Here is a 21,853-nt window from a genome sequence, read left to right as displayed (position 1 = left end):
TACAGAGCAGCTGCAAAAATTACTAAACTAGGGCAATGCTTAGAAAAGTTTGAAATCAAATATCTGTTTGATTAATAGAATCAAGGAAAAGGATAATTAATGAGTTTCCTTTTAAAAAGTTGTGTTTTCTTCTGCTAAACTAACACAGTTCCTGCTTTAGGCTGACAAGGGAATATAGTCAGTTTTTCACCTTCCAAGTTGACTGTGTGGCAGAGTTCTGTCATATCTCACCCAAGTCTGTTTTAGTGAGAGTCTGGCACACACTGCACATAAGTGCAATCACATGATAGGAGACGCAAAAGCAAAGGCCGTGATTTCCACATTCTGCCTCCAAGTGAGTGCTCAAAACTGCATGGGTATGTTAAAGCCACACGCCCCACCAGTGCTGGTTGGAAAGTAAAGAGAGCGTGAAAGAAAGGGGAGCTGTGAAAAATTAGGGAAACAAATAGAAGGAGAGGGCAAGTGTGATCACTTTTTTCTCTAGTTTGAGCACTGTTCCAACGTATTTTGTTCCAGGACTAGAGTGCCAAAGCATCATAGAGGACACACTCAAGCTGAAAAACACTGTATGATGGGAGCTATAAATCTGTTTAGATTAACTGAAATGTTCACCATTTGGTTCTTAGTAGAAGAATTTAATATTTTCCACACAACTGATCTGTTTTGACTCTATGAAAAACATTTTCATTGCAATAAAGCTATTAAAGTCTTAGCACTTACTGTTTTGTAGTTAAAGTGGATTTTTTTTTCCTTCCTGTCCATCAGTTTCTTTGCAATAAATTTTTTCAGCACAGGTCAGCTCCTGGTTCTAGTTCTCTTATTACTTCATCTAGGAGAATTATTTACTTTAAACCCAAAACCAAACATAGCATTGAAGAGTAGATGTTAAAAAAAATGCAGTTAAACAAACCTTCACTTTTCATTATGCCCATCTTAAGTATCTGCATTATTACATTTTTCTGATGTTTAAGTCCTGTTTATTAAAAATCATGTTTAGCTTTTGCTATTTTTAACAGACTGTAATGAACAGGATTTAATTGACCGTACTAAACAGATGATTTGCTTTTTTAAAAAATGAGCAAAATGCTTCAAGACATCCATATGTAAAATATGATTAATAACATTCACAAGCTAGCAAATGTCAGATGAAGTTAATTTTGCAAAATAGAGCTTTAAATGGTATATATTATGCTATATATGTACATAGCATATATATGAGATATATATGCTATGTACAATGACTAGTACAGATGGAAAGTTTACCATGGCATAGAAATCCAGCCTAAGTTGCTGCTGGATCTGTCTATACATACGTATGGAATCTAATGTGGTCTGTAACCCTGTGGATCACAGCATTTAGGGTTTATTATATTATGTACAATATGGCAAGGCATGAAAAATATGTTCTGAGTGTGTATTGGAAACGCTAAGCCAGATTCTCATTTACAGGACTGTAATTTACAGCCACCCTTTAAGCCCCCTTAGCACTGCCAGAGCAATGTAAAGAGGCCTTAGTATAAATGACAATCTGACTCTCTGTTCTACCACCACCAAAAACTCAGCTAGCACATCACCTTCGCTTAGTCAGGACCTGATCTTGCTGACATTGAAGTCCATAAGAATTTTGCTATTGTCTTCAATAGGAAGAAGACTGGGGCTTGGTGAAATTAGCATCCCAATTTAGCTGCAGCTATTGTATTTAAAGGCCTGATCCTACTATCCCTACTCAAGTAAAACTCAGTAACTTCAGTAGGAGCTTAACCAGTAAGGAATGTAGATTCTAGTCCCAGTCATCATTAGACCTGAATCAATTGTTTGAGAGGTACCATATTTATTTAACACTCTCTGGTAATGAAGAATGCACTTTTGATTCCATGTATCACTTGATGATGCCATGTATCACTTGGCATCATTCACCCTTATTGTTTATATGATATAGTGTTTTTCTGCCACAATAGAAGAAGGAAGAACTCTTCTATCCAGCTGATAGGGCACTCTGTGGACTAGAACTCTTGCAACCTATGCTGCCATAAAAATAAGAAAATATATATATATTCCATTATTATATTGGCTGTACATGATTCAAAGGCGGCATTTTCAGATATGGTGGCTACATAACCAGGATCATGTCATACTTGGGCCTCTCAGAGAGATATATATGCTATGTACAATGACTAGTACAGATGGAAAGTTTACCATGGCATAGAAATCCAGCCTAAGTTGCTGCTGGATCTGTCTATACATACGTATGGAATCTAATGTGGTCTGTAACCCTGTGGATCACAGCATTTAGGCAGTCTGGTAGTCTTGTAGACATTCAGAGGCAGCAGACTGACAGATGCCAGCAGTGTCACCAATGATTATTTGAAAAGACTGTATGGCAATGAGGCTGAGTGCAGTGCATGAATCCTTCAGGATGAACTCTCAGCTCCCTCTTCTTTTTCAGCTTATTATCCTGTTGCATCTTTTACCCCAGTTGCTTCATGATGTTCATAGTCAGGTGCTGTGCTGAAGCCTTCACATGTGGTGTTCTCTCCTGTAAATAAACCTTCCAAATCTTTATACGAGAGACCCAACCATTTCCTCTTCTCCCAGCTCTCCTAGTCCTTATCCTCCTCGTCCTTTTTGTACTAATACTATAACCACCCAGTAAATCATAGCTGTCTGTCTCTATATCTTTGTTTCTTTCTCCCAGCTGTGTGTGGAATCCTCACCCACCCTGTGTGCTCTTTCTTTGAAGGATTCATAGACTGCAGGGCAGCCATGTGAAGACTGTCCCTTGAACACAGTAACTTCTCCCTCCTGGCTTAGTCGTGCCTCTAACACAGCTAATTTTTGAACACCCTGAATGCTTATGAAATTGCTGTTTGGACAGACATCCCCATGTCTCTTGGTGCACTTAAGCCACTGGGCGCTCAGACAAGTTAGCAACCAGTTTGGAAAAACCTCTCAGTGCTCAGCTCTCATCTGAGCCTCTAGCTGAGCACCAAGAAGCCTAGTTTAGCCTGCCAAAGTTTTTGCACATTTTGGTCTTAACCTCTCTGCACCTTGTTATCTCATCTGGAAAATGGAGATAACAACTTATTTCCAGGGATATTGCAAGGCTTAATAAAGAAATGTTAATAAAGAACTTTGAGATGCACAGATGGAAAATGCCATAAACATATGAAATATTATTGACATGACAAAAGTATAAAACATATGCAAAATAATTGCTATGCATTAATAATCTGATGTTTGGGAGATTCCCTCAGCTTGGAAGGCTTTATTTAGTATACATTATGAATAGAGCTGGTCAGAATATTACTGAGAAAAATTAGCTGAAGTTCATTTAGTTGAAGCGGAAACATTTCATAGAGATGCATCAGTTTCAATGACATTTTCATCAGGAAGCAGTAGCAGGAAGATGTGCTGACTAGAGGTGACTAGGGCATTGGCCCACTATGTGAGGGAGGATCCAGGGGCAGATCCCTGCTATGCTTGAGTAATCTAAGATGAAATTTCTGCTCTGAGTCAAAGAGGACAGTGACTTGAACCTCAGTCTCCCCCAGCCCAGGCCAGAATGGGAACAGACAAGGATACACAACACACACAAGCTCAGGTTTCAATCTGAACACATTCTGCCACATTTTCACACTGAAAGGCTAGTGATAGAAAAATAAATGCAATTAAGGGATTTGTGGAGAAATCATAACAAATAACACAAAACTCTAGTAGATTGCTGTGCAAGGTTATCAGAACAGTTTCAATGTTGGTGTTTTTCAAATGGATGAGGCTAAAATTTGTTTCTTTCTTCCTATTCCACCTTCTTCTCATATTTTCTTTTCTTAATTTTCACCATCTTCTTCTTTCCTTCTCCTCTAGTTTAAAATTGAATTTATAATCAAATACTCCTCACCGCAGCCCGCCTTCCACTTATTGGCATGCAGCAAAATGTGCTTTAAGGATCTAAGGAAGTCAGAGGGTGTTGACAAAATTTATAATCCAAAGTTTTTGTGTCACCTCTATGCTGAACAACTCTGGGCTTTGAATCAATTTAGCCTCTTTGAGAATTGACCAAGGAAACCCTTCAGAGTCAGACTAAAATCTGGTAATACAAACTGTCAAATGAACAAAGCCATATACAAGAATAATGAGGGAGGATTTTTTATTTTCTGCATCATCTACTTCTGTTGTAATATTAAATCTAAGTATGACAATTTTATCTTGGATTATATTTTTATATAATTTACATAATATATACATTTTATATAATTTATCTGGCAATCTAGAAATGCTTGGTTAAGTGAAAATGTACTGCAACAATTAGTGTCTTTAAGACAAAGTGATTTTAGAAAATGACTTTCTTGCATAGCACAAATTGGATAAAAAAAATCTATTTTACAATTATTTACTTTGAAAGTAATGTGACTTGGATAGCATTGTAATCCCAATTTATTTTCCAGCTGACTTGATGAAATTACATGCTAATGTTCTGTATTTCCAGACATATGGGCCAGCTCACAGAAGTCATCATAGGTCTATTGGCTTCTACACAGCTATGCCAATTTCTCCCAGACCCTTGTTTGTCATTTCTGCTAGAGTGACAAGTGTGTGTGTGTAGGGAGAGGATGGAGACCAGGAGTACTTAATTGATGTTGGCATTACTTGAAATTAACTTCAATTCATGCCAGACAGATACATATTAATTTCAATTTTTTACTTTCACGTATCTCATTTCTGTCTCCTAGCTAACTATCAGATGGTTTAATATTATGAGCTTTAAATTTAGTACCACTGAGTCTTTGTTATGTTTATATTTTCACTCACAGTTTCTTTGGAATTTATCATAAACAATGTCATGATTTGTTGGCACTTGATTTTCAGGACACCAAGTGTAGCTAATTCAAGAGATAACAAGGAGGAAGTTACAAACTACATTCGTTCTACATTTAGACCTACAGAAAAGAACATTGACTGGAAAATTTCTTAATGGTATGGATATCTCCAAAATAATGGGGGGAAAAAGCCAAAAGAAAAAATTTAATGGTTCCCTCTCTAGCCTTGAGTTCTAGGATTAGGATTGGGATCATTTGATTGAATTGATTTGAAATGGAAGACATTTCAAGCACCAGCCAAGGCAAAGATCCCCTAGGCAATGCTATATCCAATTAAAATTGACCCTCAACATGGAAACCCAAAAGGTTAAGATCAAAAGGATGCATGAAAAGCAATCAAAAAGGAGACAATATCACAATTTACTAACGTGCCCCTGGGCCACAAGTCCTAGCCACGTGCACGACTTCATCAGAGGGATATGGCCTGAACATAATTTCAGGTCTACTATATCATAAATTGAATTGCCCTGGGGCTATGACACATGGTGAATCAAGTGATGCTCGCCAGGTGACTTCTTAGGAACTAAACCCAGGAGAGAAACCCATGGGTTCTCTATAAGTAAATGATTAAGTGATCCCCAAACTCTTAGTTCTTATTTCCTATGCGATGTGTATATATTTTCTTACTATATGACCCAGCCTGTCTGTGGACTTGACATGACTTCTTACCCCAGTATATGGAATCTTGAACTCTGAAGTAAACCCCTCATCTTGTTAGGCTAGTCCCAAAGGAGTACCTTTCAACTCAACTTAGCTGAAGACTAAGCTTTTTCCCAACAACCCTGCTGCCAGCTCTTCTGTTCCCCTTTCCTATTCCATGATCCCCTTCACCTATGCCTGGACTGGGAAGTGTGTGAGGGGCATCTAATTTACTCTCAGTTTTTTACCATAGTGGGATCTTCCCCAACAGATGTAGCAACTACAGGCCTTTTAGGTCCCATAGTGCATCTTGCAAGCTTTGAAGATGCTCCAGAAATGCCTGCCCTTTTTGAATGCCCAGCAAATGTTACTGCATGCATTGGATCTCTGCTGGGCTTGTAGAGGAATAAATAGGCTGCTGTTGTTATGAACACCCAGTCCTTGTTGGATCATCCATTCCAACCACAATGTATGATGTGGTATGTCCTACTGAGTTCCTCCTTGCGTTGCAGCCCTTTTCTTATTGCTTATTATAGTTAGACCAAGCCAACTCCTGAATGTATTATATGCCTGCTGAATTATGTCCATATATTTGAATAACGCTTGGCCTATCTCTGGGTATTTCTCAGAAATCACACCTATAGATATAGATTAACAAACAACTTTCCAATTTTCCCAGGTTATAGCACTGTTGGTCATTTGTATGTCTCATTGCCTTGCCTGTCCTGGCTTACTTTCTGTCAGAGCTTCCCTGTGCAGCAGTGACAATACATCTATTTATATTAACCTGGTACTAGCTTGTCTTTAGTAATATAGAGAAGGTGCACACCTTTGAGTCTGACTCTCCTGCATAACCATACTCCTGACTGACCACCATAGAACCCTCAACATTTTAAGCCACTTCCCCCCATGCCTCCTGGAGAGTGATCTTATCCCATGCACATACATTGCCTAGTGGAGTAGAGGATTGTATTTTTGCTCACACAGCCCCTCCCTGGCATTAATGGTTCCTACCCCATTGCTTGGGGGCTTCCCCATCTAGTTATCTCCAGCATCCTGAACTTGAACCAAGGTTGAATGGCCAATATTACATCTGCCAACCTCCCCACCAAGGGAAGCCCCCAGCTTCTGTAACAATTGTAAATTAGCCTGAAATTGTTATGTAAAGCTGTTGACCTCAATAGGAAGCAGGCTTACCCCCCGAAGCTCCAAACCCATTCCCCAAAACAGCAGATCCTTCCTGGAGCCCTGTGTCTAAAGCTGTTGCCTCACTTATTTCAGTTGCTCCTGCCCTGCAGGAAGGGATGGCTGCTCCCCCCTATCCTGCTTCTTTTCTCCACATGTAGCAGGGAACAATTCCCTCAGACCATGCCAGTGTCACCCTTGTGATTCATAAATACAGGATCAGAGAAGAGGGGGTTAACATCTTCATTCCCCCTTGCACCATCCTGTCCCTCCTCACTCCCTGGGCTTCCTATTGGGTGCAACAACATGTTCTCCCCAGCCATGCCCATTTTGCCTCTCTCCACTGAACTCTCATCTCCCCTGCCTGCGGCGACTTGTCTCTCATTGAAATTGTGCATTTACTCCTGGGCTCTAGAAGTAGCTCATGCCCCCGGTCTGGCACTGTTTGTCCTGCAGCCCCCTGTAACCCTTGAATTGCTGTAGAAACAATCTCTGTTGCAACAGCAAGTATAACATCAATATATTTTTGACTTGCACCCCCATGCTTGTTGTCCTGTGATGACAGGGTTTGCTCCACCCCAGCCCACATGACCTTTACTACTCACACAGGGAGAGGGGTCCCTATATGGCCCCCACCTACCCAAAGGGCAGCCCAACTTCTCTAAACCTTTCAAGCATGGTGTCCCCCTCTTACTGGGTGGGTGGATCCCCCTTCCTTCCGTGCATCTGGGACCACGGCTCCCAGTCCAGAAGGATTCTCCAGAACTGGCAATAGTATAAATATCTGCCCTCCCACCTGGTCCAGCCACTTCTTGTTCCTCCTCATTCCATACAGGTAAACCTTTCCTTTCCTCCCCCTCTGCCACCAATTGCAGAGGGAGTCTGTCACGGAGTGTCGGGGAGTCAGGGCCCTGCACCCCCCACTTCTTATGATTCACTGTGACTCTCAGCCAGCCAATAAAACAGAAGGTTTATTAGATGACAGGAACACAGTCCCAAGCAGGGCTTGCAGGTACAACCAGGACCCCTCAGCCTGTTCCCTCTTGGGGGCAAGGATCTTAGACCCAAGATTTGGGTTTCCCTTCCTCTTCCCAACCAGCCCAAAACTGAAACCAAAAATCTCTCCAGCCCGCTTTCTCCCCACCCTTCTCTCCCCCTCTCCCTTTCCCAGGCAAAGGTGTAGACTCACTCTACCTGCCTTCCTGGCTCAGGTTACAGGTTCAGGTACTGCCCCTCGCCTAAAATCATCCCCTGCTCTCCCATCCCCCATGCAGACAGTCCCAGTAAAACTAAAAGACATTCCCAGGTCAATGCACCCCGCTCCCTACTGCATCACAGAGTCCTTATAGTAACAATCCCTTTTCTTCTGCCCATCTGGACAAAGGTTCCACCACATGCAGTTAGGATGAACACAATATAAACACAACACCCACTGTTACAAATCACCCTGGTCTCTGTCCATCAACTTGTGGAAGAAGAGCCCCAGCTATGCAGTAAATGGAAGGAGGAGGGATAGCTCAGTGGTTTGAGCATTGGCCTACTAACCCCAGGGTTGTAAATTCAATCCTTGAGGGAGCCATTTAGGGATGTGGGGCAAAAATCTGTCTGGGGATTAGTCCTGCTTTAAGCAGGCGGTTGGACTAGATGACCCCTTCCAACCCAGAGAGTCTATGAAATGTCACCCTTCTCTGCTGTGACTTGAGTGCAATTGAAGTACCTAAATTATTTAAAGACCAATAGGAATTATCTACATCTCACTGTACTTTGATTTATGTTTTATATTTGTACAAAGTTCAACAGCATTACTCATTTTCAAACAATTGTATTAGTAAGAGTCAGCATTTCTACAAAGGAGCTTTCTCTGGATCAGGTTAAACATTAAACTAAACTCAGTGTACTGCTTCTCCTTACTTATATGGAGATATGCTGGTAGGAGGCAAAATGCATCATATTTTATGGCTAGCTTTTCTAGTCTAAGAGAATTCCACGATAAAGGAAGAAAGTCTCATTTCAAAATGTGTCTGGGAGGTGTAAATGGGAGCTTAGTTCTGCTGATGGTGAATGAAATGAGTTAAAGTACATTAAAAGGCAAAACATTTTTTCCACCTACTTGTTCATCTTTTATCTTTTCAGGACATCACAGTGAAAGTTTGCACATGATGTACATGATAGCTTACGGGAGTGGATGAAAGGAGAGGGGCCACGAAAGATGAAAATAACAGGTTATAAAGTAGGGAGGAAAAAAGAATAAAAGGAGACAACTCCTAGACCTCACACAGGCTCCTTTCAACAATGAGAAAAAACTCCCAGGAATTCAGACCCCAGAAGTAATGGGACGATTTTTAAAATAATGGATGTTGGCTCAAACTCTGCCGAGTGACCTCGGCTATGTGCAGTATAACCAATCATTACATCAGCCACTGCAATACAGAACAGATGATAAAAAACTGTCCATTTCCTTAAAAATCAGATTCCATTGTTATAGGGTTCTTTTATTGAGTGTTTTAGTAATAGTTTCCTCTCTGGCTGATGTTCTTATGCAAATTATAATGTCATTATGTTCTGATGCATCATGTGTTAGTTAATTCTATCTTTATGGGAGTTCATTGACTTCCAATTCATACTAATAATGTATCTGTTCCATTTCCAGGGATCTTAGCCATGATACTATGCAGAAATGTATTAAGTCCACACAAATCTTTTAACAAACACTTGATTGACTGCAGCTGAGGATAAAATAAGTACCCTAATTAATGTTTGTTTATTGGAAATCCTGCATTTGAACCTTGGCCAATGATGATTTTCTGTGCCAGTCTTTGCTCTGACAAATGATGAGGAAGAACATGTAGATTATTAGACATTATAGGACAAAAGAAAGAACAAGCCTGAGTTTGTACACTGTCCACAAGAAGAGAGTCTTTCTTATGCAGTTTTACTACAGGGTCACTGTAAAATCTTTCCTTCCTCTGTCCACCTTCCCTCTTAAAAAAAAATTTCATTCTGCTATAAACACAATCAGACCTAGGATTCAGGGGAGGAAAGGGCAGGCAAAAGAAGCTCTCTCTGCCGCTGCCCACAATGGTGAGTTCTTTCCACTCCTCCCCTTTGCTTCCCTGCACCCAGCTTTGGGACAGCGATGCTGCATACCCCACAGCATCCATTGTTCACAGAGATTGTTGACTTCAGAGTATCTAGAATGGTATTTCAGCATTTTCAGACTATGTACCTATGTTTTTATACCATCATATCTCAGTGTACTCTTGTACAACCCCAGGAGGCAGGGAAGTATTTTTAAACTCCATTTACTTGATGGGGAATTTGGGCACAGGGAAATTACCTAAATTTGTCCAAGGTCCATGACAGACCTGAGAATTGTAACAGGATCTCCTAAATTCCAGTCTATTATCCCAGCAAGACCATCCTTTCCCCCTAAATCTTTATTTCCTTGTTCTCAAAATGTTCCACCATGTGGACAGCCAGAAAGAGCTCCATTAACCGGAACCTGAGAACTAATAGAATTTAGCCCAACATACCTCACAAAGAGCAATGTAAACATTAGTGCTTTTGACGCTCTTTGCATAGAGAGCACACACAGATCTCTGTACCTAATGTTCTAACATCATATTGCCTCATTAATTTCCCCCACAATTCTATAAATTATTTTTTTCACTTTCCTTCAGAAAAAATTTCTTACAAGAATGCAAAGTCTGCAAAATAAGAAAATTTATCATCAGAAGAGAGAGTGCCTACACCAAGGATTCCCCCTATTGTTCCTCTTTCTTCAGTGTATCCAAAATTCGCTTCTCAGAAGACACCCAGATCCCGAGGGATGAGTTGGTGGTGGGAAGGCTCAAAAAGAGAGAGTACCAGTTCCTCGGCATACTCTCACTTCTCCCACAAATGCCTCAAAAGCCCTTTCATGATGTTTAGCAGGGGTGGAGCTCCACGTGGGCTCATTTGGGGTGGGGGGCAAACCAGGGAGCAACCACTGTGACACAGGGACAGAAGAGACAGATATCCAAATGAATAGTCATGGCTAAATTAAAGTTGCTAGAAGCAGCAACAATCTACACTGCAGCTTGCACTCCTCCCTTCTATGAGCAGTTTTGTGCGGATGATATAGATGGCCAATGGCAGTAAAGTTCTTGCAAGAGCTTCCATGTGGGCTGCAGGCTTTGAGCCAATGCCAAACCCCAAAACAGGGAGGAGGTGCAAGAAAAAGAAAGCCCTGGTTCAGCTGAATGCTATTCTAACTTCCTGCTGGGAGACAGTTGGTGTCCTCTGTCCTACTCTGCAGAGTCAGTACTCCATGTTTGTGAGAATGGAGCAGCAGAGTGCTAAAAGCAGGAAGAACTATGACTGAGCTATACCACCATCACATGGAATCCCATGGAAATTTCCTCATGGACGATACTACTTGCCCAGTCAATATTATCTCCTGCATGTCCCCTTCCAAACCATTACATCCAGAAGTCCAGAAATGGAAGATTTGCTGTGTGGAGTTTGCTGAACCCTGAGAGAGTATTTCCTGGGTAGGGAACAATCCATCCCTTTGCAAAGTTCCAAAGATCCTTCTGGCTAGCTAGAGAATCAGTACTATCGTTTCCTTTCTTCTATTCAATTTTGTTCAAGTTTAAGACAAGCCGCTTAAATTCTGTGTGGTTACCAGAGCAAGAAACACTGCCAAGGATTGAAGCTATTAAATCTTGTCTTTTATCTCTTTCTCATAAATATCACATGTTGTTCTGAATTGGGCTGTGCATAACAGTTCTTAACTCAGCAAAAATAGAATTTTACAAAAAATCCTTATGACAGAAGGAGAGCACATTTGCAGCACTTCTTACTGATTCCAACTACTTTAATTAGATTAGTAAAAGTGACAAGGAAAATTCATAATTTGTGTCCTCCCACTAGACCGCATAGCCCTTGTGATGCTGTGACATAACTGTCAAAAGTTTGCTTGGATGCAAGTTGCCTATTCTGTGTCCCAAATGGTACTAAGAGCATATTTGGAAAAGCTTGTTAAAGTTCCCTGTGAATTCTGGAGATTAACTGTATAAGAGGACAATTCTGGGGTGTGATTAAGGAGTCAGCGCCTCAATTGGGATTTTCAAAAGAGCTTGGCACTCACACCAGGCGCTACTGACCTAGTCTTGTATGGGGCACAACTCACATCTCCTGATTTAGTTAAGTTACACGTGCAGCAGCCACTTGCTGGCTGTTGTAGATGCAGTACATCCTGAGCCTTCACTCCTAAGTGAGTAAGAAAAAAATCCCCAAACCCCACACTGAGAACCTGTGTCTGGGAGTGAAAGGGTAAGTCAGAAATACAGAGAGAGCTAGCACCTGTTGTGGGTTTGGGGGACTAGAGCAGCATTAGAGCCAGGCATCTGGAAGCTGGCTGGGAAGCAGAGGGTCTCTGGAGAGCAGGGATAAACTGGGCAGAGGGTGAAGAGTTGAGTCTTTGGAGGAATCAGCAGTTTTGCTGGGATCTGGCTATAATGAGATGAGTGTAGCTGGAGGAGCCTGGGACTCTTAACCCAATCACTGTGTCCGCAACAGCCCCATGCTCCTACTATTGGCTGCTCCTTCTCTGCTCAGATCCAGATGGAGGAGCAGCTAGAGGCAGAGGGAATGCCTGAGGCCAGGCTCCATTGCCACATCTAATAGAGATGGAGGAATAGCCACTCTTCCTCACAGCCCAACAGGATACTTCCTGAAGAATGTACAATAAATGTAGCATCTCTACACTTCCTGGAAGATGCACATCATCTCTTTTTAAACCACTTTCTAAGTTACTGACTGAACTAAAACACTGCTAAACTATCAAACTATAACAAATACAATAAGTAACTTAACAGCCCTTCATATTGCTTTAAACACAAATTTAACATATCTATTGGTCTTAGGGTATATCAGCAATCTTCCCGATCTGCCATATTGCAATATATTTCTTTTGGCAAGTCCTTTCCTGTAACGGCCTGTTCAGTCTCATCATTAATAACAGGATCAGTTGGTGAACTGTATGTCTGCTCTCACCTCACTTGTCTCAGCCCAGTTGTCAGGTACCTTGAGCAGATGCTTATTATTCCTCCATAAGAGTTTGCCTTCATCTGTGATCAATGAGTATGAGTGAAATGACCCTTTGATCACTATGAGTTTGACTGGCCAGTGCCCATCTTGCCAAATTCTCACCTCAACTTATTTTTAACCTTGGAAGAGGTCTTGCTCCTTTCAGTAATATTTTATCTGACTATACTGGCCCAGTCTTTTTCTCACTATCACAGACTACTTGTCATCCTATGTTTTTGTCCCATATTTAATAATTGAGTATTTGTATGTCTATTGTAGATGTAGAGGAGTTCAGCCATTGGCTTTTCAACATTGCAGTGGTGTAGCTCTCATCTTCTGCATCTTGGTTTTTGTACCAGTTCTTCACTATACATACTCCACACATTCAGCTAATACACTGGCTTGAGGATATCTGGAACAAGATGTCTCATGATAAAAGTCATACATTTTAGCAAACTCCAGGAATTCCTTATTCTTGAACTTTTGTCCTTTGTCAGTTATTACTGTTCTTGGAATCTCATGATGTGCAAATACAGATTGAATGTGCCTGAGAACTGTAGCTGCTGTGGTATCTTCAAGTGTGACAACTTCTGGGATAGTGATAAAGAGTCCATTATAACCAGATAATCATGTCATCCCAAGTTGAACATGTTAATTCCAGTTTTGTCCCATGGAATTGCAAATTGTTCATCTGGTATCATTGATTTCTTTTCTGCTGGAAATTTCTGCATTTCTGACATGTTCCACATCTGCTCATCTTTATTTTGATATCACTAATCAGCTGTGCCCTGAAGACAACTTCTCTGGCTCTCCTTTTTGATTTGGTCATTCCCAGGTACCCTTCATGAATTCACTGCTATGTTTTTCTTCTCATCTCTTCAGGAACCACAATCTGCGTCCCCTTCAGGAGCATCCCTGATAGCTCATTTTTATAGTGTGAGAATAGGCAGGTGGGAAGGGTTGCTTCCCCGCCCCCTCCTTCAGTTATTGCTTGTATCACTGCTTGCAGCATTTCACCTTTAGCTTCAGAGCAGAACAATCTTTTACTCATCCTCCAGTTTATTTTCCCCAGTGGATTTCATATACCACTCATATTGCTGTTTGAACCTTTTCCAGGCACATTCAGCATTTCCCCTGATTCTCAGGGCTGGTGGAGGAGTTACTTGCATTTGCTCATGTTCTGTAGCAGTCACTGCAATGTTACGTTTCTCACTAGGTCTTCCAGAATGCCATGCACTCCCCCCCTCCTGCCCGGTACCCTGCAGTATGTTACTGAGGAGACCAGTGTCAAAATAAATCTTTTATGATTAATAGAACTATGTACAGAAATGAGGTAACAAATGTTCTACTACTTTGTGCAGCAGCAGCCTTTCACTGCCCTGCTCTGGACTATTTCTGTCCCTAGCAGAAAATTGTCACAGGAAACCCAGAGGCTGCATGAAGCATGTACAGGATGTGTGTCATCTTTATGTTTCCTGAGGACTTACTCTGTAGCACAGTAAGTAGGGGGTGGGATTTCCTCTCAGTTAGCCATCCATCCAAACTGGGGGGTGTGGGAGGAGGGAAGAAAGGAGAGGCCAGCTCTTTCTCCTGGCTCATCCTCAACCCAGGCAGGGCTCCAGGAGCAGGGCTGGCCTTCACAGCACTGCTGCTAACTTGTAGAGTGGAGGTATCAAATTAGAACTTATTTCCTGTTTTAAAAGTTTTGTCATCCAATCAAGGAGCAGAAAATGTACAAATTTGTCATCAGGGACCAACCACTGATCTTGAACAACAATTAGCAAGTAGTTAATAGTTAATGTGAATAGTTCACAAACAACCCATAACATGATTATTCTTTGCCAAGTTATTCAGATTAGGAACAATGAATATATTTGAAGAAATCAGGATGGGTTCATGAATAACCTGATAATGAAAAAGAGATCTGAATTGGTAACAAAAATACAACAGCTCTGACTGTAACGTGCACCATCACCCCACAAAGGACAGGATCAGAAAACCTCCATTGAATACGGGATCATGAACCTTTGTTTATGTCTGTAGCAGGCCTGCTGAGGGAAATCTACATCCTATCATGACTGAGTACTTTCGGTGGGAGAACGGATACATCTCAGATCATCTCGCTAGAAAAGCACAGGCCCTCAGCTTCTAAGCCATCTAAGAAAAATATCCACTGTTTATTAGTCTTATGTTATAAATTGGAATGGTTTGGCAGAAAGAAGTGATATGCTCCCATTTCTTATGTCATTATAGAGGAGACGGTGATCTATTTAAGAGAATTAAGGAAGGCATCAGAAGCAAAAGAAGTTGTTCATTAGAGCTCATGTGAATGATGATATACTCCGTTCAATGAATTGGTTCTCTTTCTCCATTCTTGAATTGTTTGCAGATCAAATTATCTTGATATTAATTATTCAAGTTTATTCATCAGATAATTTCTGGAACTAATTCTTAGTCTGTACCAGTGATGATTTAATATTCAAATTATGAGTGGGTTTGATTAAGACCTCCCCACTCATAATTTCCGTATTTTGATTGAAAAGTTAACTGAAGGCAAGTTTGGATGCTGAAGAATACGTTAGATAAATTATTTCTAAGTTATCATTAGTGTGATTCTCAGCCCCAGCACTGGTGCTAATGTTACACTTACATGCAGTTAAGGGGTTAATGTGAAAGACATTTACTCCTGCCATTTCTTTCTGAGATTTCTCATCAGCCACAGTTAGTCCTACAGCTCAGCTTTGTCATTTAGTTATAACAGTTCCCATTTTGCTGAATACCTTACTCCTCCCATGCTAATTTGTGCTCAAAACAAAAGCTGGGGACTATTCTATACTTCCTAAGCACATCGTACATAGCATACTATGCAGACAACTATATTTGTACATCATCCTTGCTTCCTGCAAACAGCCTGAAAAATTAGTCTCCAAGGATGTGCAGCTCTTGACTCAGAGTGCTTGTGACTGCTGCTGACACAGTATATGGGCCAATGGATTCCCAATTTCAAATTCATTACTCCTTGGAGCCATTCATGTGGCTGAACAAAGGGGCTGACTTTTTTAGACAGATCAATGTGTGTGCTTGTGTTTGATTTGTAAAATGTTACTACATAGATAGCTGAAGGAAAAGAAGCAGAGAGAGGGATAATATTTGTATTTATCTTTATTATTTATTTTTATTACAGTGGCTATGAGTGTCTCCATTCTGATTTATAGTGTCTCCTTTTAAAATGAAAAACAGACAAAAAAACTTATGTAAACTTAAGGGGAGAAAAAGCTTTAATTTACAAAAACTCTAACTGGGGACCTCAAATACTAATAGTGACTTGGTGGTGACAATCAAGTAATAGTGTCAACCACTCTTGGATTTAAGAGGATCTTCATTTTCTAGGTGATAATCTAAAGCTTCAATATCTAGAAAAGCCACAGCCAAAAAAAACTGGCACTCTGCTGGCCCTGTTAACTCAACTGCTGAGTAATTGCAAAGACAGATATTTATCTGTAGGGTATTTTTTTCTGTTTAGTGCAGGCACATCATTTGTGAACATCATATAAACATGATCATCTTTTGTGAGGCTTTCCTCTTAGGGACATTTCAGCAGCAGCAAGGATTTTGCATACCTTTTCCTTCCCCACTGTAGGCATGCTAATAGCCACTGGACACTCAACTCTCACAAGATATAGATAGAAAGAAAATTCCCTCATTCACAAATGAAGTTGGAAACCCCTCCCCTTGGAGATAAAATGATGATATGTTACTATATTGAAAGCTAAGTAATTAATTTGAAGTATAACTGATATCAAGTTCTTGGGATTTTAATAGGGACGATTGACTGAACCACATATATGATGGTAACTGTTTTTACAATCTTAACTATGGCTACCTGCACTAGTCATAGAAGTCAGCCAATTCATCACTATTTCTCTCCAAAGGATTAAGAAAATGTATATCATAGGAAAAGTGAGATTCTTCAAGTTGATTTATGCAGTGATGTTCATTAACCTCTCCCCCAAAGGAGGTAAACATGAATAGTACTGCATCTATTCTGCATAAATATATGATGATGACTTTAGTGTGTCCCAAAAGTTATGTTTTCCTTAGAAGATGTAAATCAATGCACATTTTAGCACCTTCCACAGGGCATCACACTTGCTCAGAAAAAATTATTTAATTCATAACATGCAAGGAGAATGTGTAGCCCAGAAGAAAAGCAAACACAGACATATGATCAATCAAATGTCAATGTCTTTACAATGGCTTGCTCCAGGAGGAGGAGCTACCAAGGAGGAGGCCCCTAGGAGGAGGTGCTACCAAGCCAGCCAACAGCCTATGAGCATACTTACACTGCCCCATAGTTTGGATTATGCGGATGTGAATAGCAGTGAGCACCAAGGTGCTGAACTATAACTTCCCTGTGTGGATGCTGTGGCTATGAACTAAAAGGTTTCTAGTCAACACTAGAATAGTTCTCTTTAGACAGATGCAAAGTAGGAACCTTTTAGTTTGTGACCACAGTCCACACAGGGGAGTTACAGTGCAGCACTGTTAGTCTCACACACCTTTAATCTGAACTAGAGATCAGGGTAGGTACACCTTAAAATTAATCCCCAACCAGGATTCTGAGGCAGCTCAGGGTGAAAATACCAGCTGTGAGCTAATTAAGTACAGCTGAATCTATTTAGACCTAACACTTTAAGAAAGTTGTTGGTTTCAGTTGGGAGAGACAAAGGGGTTATGTTTAAGGTGAGCTGGGCCAAGGAGCTCTAGAAAAAGACAGAGGTCACTCAGTATGATTTATACTTCTGGGTTTGAGTTTACTGCATGTAAAATTTTCTAGAAAGACTGCTCAAATTGGTCTTAATTTGGATTAAACCTGAACTCTAGCAATACAATCCTGACTATAAAGGGTGATTTAATGTTCAAAGGCAAGCCTGCAGTGAATTGTTTTGTCTCCCGCTATTCCACCCCGATCCTGTGATGATGCAAAGCAAGTAGATTGTCCACACCAAAACGGAGAAACAGTAACTTCTGTAGTAATTTATAGTCAAATGATCCCACTCCCTTGTAATGAAATGAAGGTGCTTATTACGAGATAGAATTTAAAACTCAAAGCTAAGGTTAAAAGCTTTATGGACATAACCAAGAGCTCAAGCATTTTGTACATTAAATCAAGATGGCATGTCACAAAACAGTGGCTAAGAACTGGATTCATTTTGGAAGAAAAATGCTGTGAGGGATCACTAGACCATCAATTCTGTCATAATGTTACAAAAAGTATATCTTAAAAGTTCAGTTGGCCTTTCCTTCCTACACATGCCTTTAGCAGAAGCCAAGCCTCATCTGTAATCAGTATTCCAGCTACCCTGACACATAAAAACCTAAACATTCTCAGTAACAAATAAATGTGTGTGCGCAAAATAACAAATATTTAATCACATTTTAACACTACATTCAGAGTCTTCATTGTCAAGATGTAGATATGAAATATACCAATAATGCACTTGGAATCTTACTCTTCTATCTCTTACATTAGTCATATACCAGAACAGCTCCATTGATTTTAATTGATTTATGATTTATAATTATGTGATACAAGAAGCACACCCCTTAAAATACAGTAGTTTTACCTTTTGAAAACAGGATGACCCAAAAACCTGTTACCTTTAGAAGAGTTCAGATCCATGTTTTAAATACTATTCAGTTGCAAATTAAGAGAAAAATTCTGCTTTTAAATGTCCATGTGTTATTCCCCATAAAAATCACTGGGAGAGACATTTGCTTGTTTGAGGGGGAATATTTCTGTAAAGTGTCAGAGGGGTAGCTATGTTAGTCTGGATCTGTAAAAGCAGCAAAGAATCCTATGGCGCCTTATAGACTAACAGACGTTTTGGAGCATGAGCTTTCGTGGGTGAATACCCACTTCGTCAGATGCATACTCCAAAACATCTGTTAGTCTATAAGGTGCTACAGGATTCTTTGCTGCTATTTCTGTAAAGTTACAGAACGAGACATTACCTGATATAATTAGCACTCAATTTTTTTATTTTTATTTTAAATGTATAATCCATAACTATGAAGACAATAAGTTCATTATGTACTGTAGGGCTGTAGCACAGGCTACAAATTATAATAGTGACAGTCTAATACTTGGCATTTACCAACAGTTTTTTTTCATTTAAGAAAGGGACACGTTCAAGGATGAAGAGATCAAAAAAGCTAGCTCACATTAAAAATCTCTCTGGTTTGTAAAGAAACACATTACCTTTGACTTTTCTTCTAAATACTTCAATTAAACGGAGAGGCAGAATACAGCTGAGAAATACACCACTGCTACAGGAGAGTTACTTAATGGAGGCAGATTCTTTTGGAATCAAAAGAGACTGAATGGGTTTTGCAAACTTTTTCACTTAAACTACAAAAATGGAGGCTGTTGAATTCTAGTTCTCAAGATCTTTTATTATATTTACTAGATTTAAATAGGGATGGATGAGACTGTGTGGGATGGAATTGAGAGGGTAAAGCTTTACTAGTACAAAGGAACTTAAGTGTAAAATAAGATAGTTTAGTATTTGCCTCAAGCAAATTTTGAACGGCATATTCAGTTGTCATTTTTAATATTCTTTTATTAGTTTGTTATGTCAATCAGGGAATAGAAACAATAGGTGACTTTTGCAACTAAGCACACTACACATTTGAAAGTTTGAATATTGACTATGCATTGTGTGCAATATATTAACAAGGAAATAAGACATTTTGAACATAGTATTAAAAAATATATATATATGAACGAATAATGAGCATGTCATGAACAGAAAAAAGCAGCAAAATTCAACAAAGCAATCATATATTGCAAATTACTAGCACAGCTCTAATATCTATGTTAACTGCTAAGCAGAATTGAAAGGAAAGCATGTTCAATAATAAACATCTGACAAAACAGTCTAGTTGCAGCAGCAGTGACAATTATAATTCAGTTTTGGCATACCTATATCAAATGTATGCGGTGATAGATTTCAGTCACAAAGTATTCAAAGAAATTTATTACTGTGTGTTCTATGGAATAGTGCCTTATTAATCAGCCATTACTCGAACTGATCAGGAAATGCTTTGTGGTGATAAAAAAAAAAATCAGCCCAAACCATTTATTAGTTTTTTTGCCAAAATTATTTAATTTCAACTATCAAAAACTGAGAAATTTTCTGATTTTGTCTCAAATGTTTCAGTTGCTCCTCCCAAATAATGGGGGAAAAGGTGTTGGAAATGGACATTTCCTTGGAAATATCTGTTTTGTTATAAAAGCCACATTATGACAAAAAGACATTTTAAATGAAAATTTTTGACCAGCATTAATGATTATCATCCTTAAATTATCTCACCTGTGCCTTTGTAAGGACAAAGCCAAATAAAGAAGTAGGTTAAGACAAAACACAAATCTGCAATCTTCTGCAAAGTCTTCTTTACTGTAGCTTTCTAGTTAAATGCAGATACAAAACAAATTTGCTCCTTTTCAAACTTGCTTTTCAATCTTTTGCCTAAACGTTTTTGTAAATGCTGTCAGAACTCACCCAAACAGTGAATCCTTTTTTCATCTGAATGCTCATTAAACTCCATAAAAATTTGCCTATGAATGAACAAAAAGAATAAGAACCTTGGGACATGGGCCAGTGAAGGTCTCTTTGTAAGTAAGACAGTTCTTTAGACAAGTACATGTGGGGACTAGCATGTGGGGACTATGGGGACTAGCACCATAATGGCAAAGATTTCATTTAACATACTACACAAATAGGGACCATCTTTAGATTAAGGGCCAAATTCATCCTTGGTGTAATGCTACTGACTTAAATAGATTTACAATCTAGGTCTCAATTTGGCTGAGTAACCACAGTGCATTTAGAGAAACATGGGGATTCTAATTCTTGCTCTCAATGTGCACATATAACACCCAGTAACATTAATCAAGAGATATTTGCTTCCATCAAGAAAGAAATAGATCTTCTAATCACTGGAGACTAATATAAAGTTTTAACCCAGAAACATTTTTTCACCATGATAATGACATTAGACAATTAGCACGATTAGCCAGGGTAGCTGAAATGATTTTCACTGCCAAATAAACTACAGCTGTAGTGACTTTAGGGTTTATTGGTTAGAACCAAGCAAAAGTTGACTTACCAACAAGTAAATAAATCTTGCTTTCCAAACTTCTGGGCTATAAAAGGAAGGGTTTAAACTAGGTGACCTCGCTTTTCTGTATTGAATATACTGTAAAATACTTTTAAATGAATTATTGTGCAAAATCCCAAACTGAAGTTTTTATGTAAATAGCCTGATCTTAATTTATAGTATTCTTATTTATGTAACATTCTAGCTTATTGGCATTTGTCCTATGAATATACTGCTTTGGAAAATGTGCACGAGGGTTATAAAACACTGTTTTCGCAATACACAGTTGTAAGAGAAACAGAAAAGAAAGAAAATCTTCATCTCAAAAGATTTGCATGGTAAAAAATATTTTAAATTGAAAAAGAGCATAGACAGCATGCATTTTCACAGGGTGTGGGGCACTCAGGAGCAACATAGATAAATCCCTGCACCTGTGTAGAACTGCAGCAAAGCTAATGGGCTCCACACAGGTGTGAATTTTATTATTTATTCTTTATATTACAGGAGTGCCTAGAGGCTTCAGCTGAAAATAGGGCTCAGTTGTGCTAGCTATTGTACCCACACATATGCAGAGACAGCTCCTGCCCTGAAGAGCTGATGTCCTAAAGACACAAATGGTGGTAGGGGGAACAAAGGCATAGAAAGGTGAAGTGACTTGCCCATGGTCACATGGCAGGTCAGTGGAAGAGTGGGGAGGAGAACCTAGGTCTCATATACCCAGTCCAGTGCCTGTGCACTAGGAGGTGATGCTTCCCCTGGATCTGATTGCAGGACTGAAGATTAAAAAGCAAGACCTTCTGATTCACACTTACAAAAAACGTGCTTTGACTTTTTGTGATGTGAACCAAAATGATAGTGGATCCAACTCTGTTCCCACTGAAATCGATAGGGATTGTATTATTGCCTTGTGAAGGAGT

Source organism: Gopherus flavomarginatus, chromosome 3 (assembly GCF_025201925.1).
Source record: "Gopherus flavomarginatus isolate rGopFla2 chromosome 3, rGopFla2.mat.asm, whole genome shotgun sequence".
In the NCBI taxonomy this organism is placed as follows: Eukaryota; Metazoa; Chordata; order Testudines; family Testudinidae; genus Gopherus; species Gopherus flavomarginatus.
The sequence above is the reverse complement of the archived record's forward strand: the minus strand, read 5'-3'. Positions refer to the sequence as shown.